Raw genomic sequence first — 3509 nt, forward strand, 5'->3', positions numbered from 1 at the left:
TATACTGCAGTTTATTTTTTTTAACTGAACTCTGAAACCTATACAGTAGGAACACTGGTTAGATTTTTTTCCCCAATCACCAAACAATAATCAAGGTTTAAACAAGTTTTTTAAAATATGCTGCTCAAAAAAAATTAAACACTTTGAAAACCCACCAGATCTCAATGGGGGAAAAAAAAATCATGCTGTTTATTTATACTGTTATGGACTGGGTGATGTGTTAGGAACAAAAGGATGCCACATTATTTGATAGAAATGAAAATTATCAACCTACAGATGGCTGAATTCAAAAACACCCCAAAAATTACAGTGAAAAAAAATTATGCGGCAGGCTAGTCCATTTTGCTGAAATTTCATTGCAGCAACTCAAAATAGTATTCAGTCATTTGTATGGCCCCAACTTGCGTGTATGCTTGCCTGAAAACATCGGGTCATGCTCCTAATGAGAGGACGGATGGCGTCCTGGGGTATCTCCACCCAGATCTGGACCAGGGCATCACTGAGTTCCTGGACAGTCTGAGGTGCAACCTGGCGCCGTCGGATGGATCGAAACATAATGTCCCAGAGGTGTCCTATTGGATTTAGGTCAGGAGAGCGTGGGGGCCAATCAATAGTATCAATTCCTTCATCCTCCAGGAACTGCCTGCATACTCTCGCTACATGAGGCCAGGCATTGTCGTGCACCAGGAGGAACCCAGGACCCACTGCACCAGCATAGGGTCTGACAGTGGGTGCAAGGATTTCATCCCGATACCTAATGGCAGTCAGGGCGCTGTTTTCTAGCCTGCATAGGTCTGTGTGTCCCTCCATAGATATTCCTTCCCAAACAATCATTGACCCACCACCAAAGCACTCATGCTGAATGATGTTACAGGCAGCATAACGTTCTCCACGGTTCTCCAGACCCTTTCACGTCTGTCACATGTGCTCGGGGTGAACTGGTTCTCATCTGTGAAAAGCACAGGGCGCCAGTGGCGGACCTGCCAATTTTGGTGTTCTCGAGCTCCACAGTGCCGGGCAGTGAGCACAGGGCCCACTAGAGGACGTCGGGCCCTCAGGCCACCCTTGTGAAGTCTGTTTCTGATTGTTTGGTCAGAGACATTCACACCAGTGGCCTGCTGGAGGTCATTTTGTAGGGCTCTGGCAGTGCTCCTCCTGCTCCTCCTTGCACAAAGGAGCAGATACCGATCCTGCTGATAGGTTGTAGACTTTCTACAGCCCTGTCCTGCTCTCCTGGAGTACAGGTGCTGGTCATAAAATTAGAATATCATGAAAAAGTAGATTGATTTCAGTAATTCCATTTAAAAAGTGAAACTTGTATATTATATTCATACATTACATACAAACTCATATATTTCAGATGTTTATTTTGTTTAATTTTGATGATTACAAATGACAACAAATGAAAATCTCAAATTCATCATATCAGAAAATTAGAATATTGTGAAAAGGTTCAAAATTGATGGCCCCTGGTGCCACACTCTAATCAGCTAATTAACTCAAACCACCTGCAAAAGCCTTTAAATGGTCTTTCAGTCTAGTTCTATAGGCTACACAATCATGGCGAAGACTGCTGACTTGACAGTTGTCCAAAAGACGACCATCGACACCTTGCACAAGGAGGGCAAGACACAAAAGGTCATCGCTAAAGAGGCTGGCTGTTCACAGAGCTCAGTGTCCAAGCACATTAATAGAGAGGCGAAGGGAAGGAAAAGATGTGGTCGAAAAAAGTGTACAAGCAAGAGAGATAACCGCACCCTGGAGAGGATTGTGAAACAAAACCCATTCAAAAATGTGGGGGAGATTCACAAAGGGCCGGATTTATCAAGATCCAATTTTGCGTGCAGTAATTTGCGCTCGCAAAGTGGAATTTTGCGCGAGGGGCTGAACCATGGTTTGCGGGTGATTTAACAAGAGCGATTGCGTAACTGGTGGCAGGCGCAAAACTGTTGGAGACGCCCTATTTAAATGATGGTTTTGCGCGTTTTGTGGTTTGCGGCAAAGTAGTTTGTAGTTTGTGCAAACTAGTGCATTAAGAAATTTTAATCTTACAGTGACACCACCCCCTCCAAAAAAAGAAATATATATATATATATAAACTTTGGCAACCTTTATTCCCTGGTATGTGGCTGAATTTCTACTTCACCGCAGTAAGAAAAAAACACACAAACACAAAAAAAACAGGTGTTTTTTATCGGCCTGTAGAAAAATGCACATACCAAATGGCTCACAAGAAGTGACTGTGGATAAGATGACTGCATTGGCATGTTGCTCCACAGGCGCAGGGTGTCGGGGTTCTCCGGTAGGGCGTCAGGGCGACATGGCATTTAGAACGTCGGACAGCACTTCTGAAAAACGAGATTGGGAGATCCCAGATGCAAAAAAGTGGAATGTTGCAAGGAGTTTTGTGATATCTGGTATTGCGTGGGTCCTCCTTGTGGCTGGCTCCAAATCCATTCGGAGTTCCCCCAACAGCACCAAAATGGCAATGCTGGATAAACGATATGTTTTGATGATCGTTTCCTCGTTCATTCCAAAAATATTCACACGGAGTGAAAAAATGCGTTCTCTGCGTCTCCTTGCTTCATTTCGATGTCTCCTTCTTGCGACAATAACCGCTGCCATGTGTGCGCAATTACGCATACAGACCATTTGCACCTTCTTTTGAAACGTGTTAAATATAGAGTCAGATACCGTTAGCAAAATTGCTTTCAGGTTTAATAAATCACTTTGCGAGTGCTAAATTAATATATTTACATGTTCTCCTCCCACAAGACGCACTTTAGCGTGTAAACGCCCCATATTGCATATTCATTGCAGAAAAAGTACTAAATGGATAAGAGGCGCTATTTAGCACGTTTTAAAGACCAAATCCTTTTAGCGCACTGTTGATAGATCAGTTTGTACATTTTTTAGCGTGCGCAGTGAAATAGCTCACGTTTTAATACACGCAAACCTTTGATAAATCCGGCCCAAAGAGTGGACTGCAGCTGGAGTGAGTGCTTCAAGAACCACCACACACAGACGTATGAAAGACATGGGTTTCTGCTGTCGCATTCCTTGTGTCAAGCCACTCTTGAACCACAGACAGCGTCAGAAGCGTCTTGCCTGGGCTAAAGAGAAACAGGACTGGACTGCTGGTGAGTGGTCCAAAGTCATGTTCTCTGATGAAAGTAAATTTTGCATTTCCTTTGGAAATCAAGGTCCCAGAGTCTGGAGGAAAAGAAGAGAGGCACTTCATCCACGTTGCTTGAAGTCCAGTGTAAAGTTTCCACAGTCAGTGATGGTTTGGGGTGCCATGTCATCTGCTGGTGTTGGTCCATTGTGTTTTCTGAGGTCCAGGGTCAACGCAGCCACATACCAGGAAGTTTTAGAGCACTTCATGCTTCCTGCAGCTGACCAACTTTTTGGAGATGCAGATTTCATTTTCCAACAGGACTTGGCACCTGCACACAGTGCCAAAGCTACCAGTACCTGGTTGAAGGACCATGGTATCCCTGTTCTTAATT

The sequence above is a fragment of the Cyprinodon tularosa genome, unplaced genomic scaffold, assembly GCF_016077235.1.
Source record: "Cyprinodon tularosa strain WSP-4 unplaced genomic scaffold, ASM1607723v1 ctg191, whole genome shotgun sequence".
Lineage (NCBI taxonomy): Eukaryota > Metazoa > Chordata > Actinopteri > Cyprinodontiformes > Cyprinodontidae > Cyprinodon > Cyprinodon tularosa.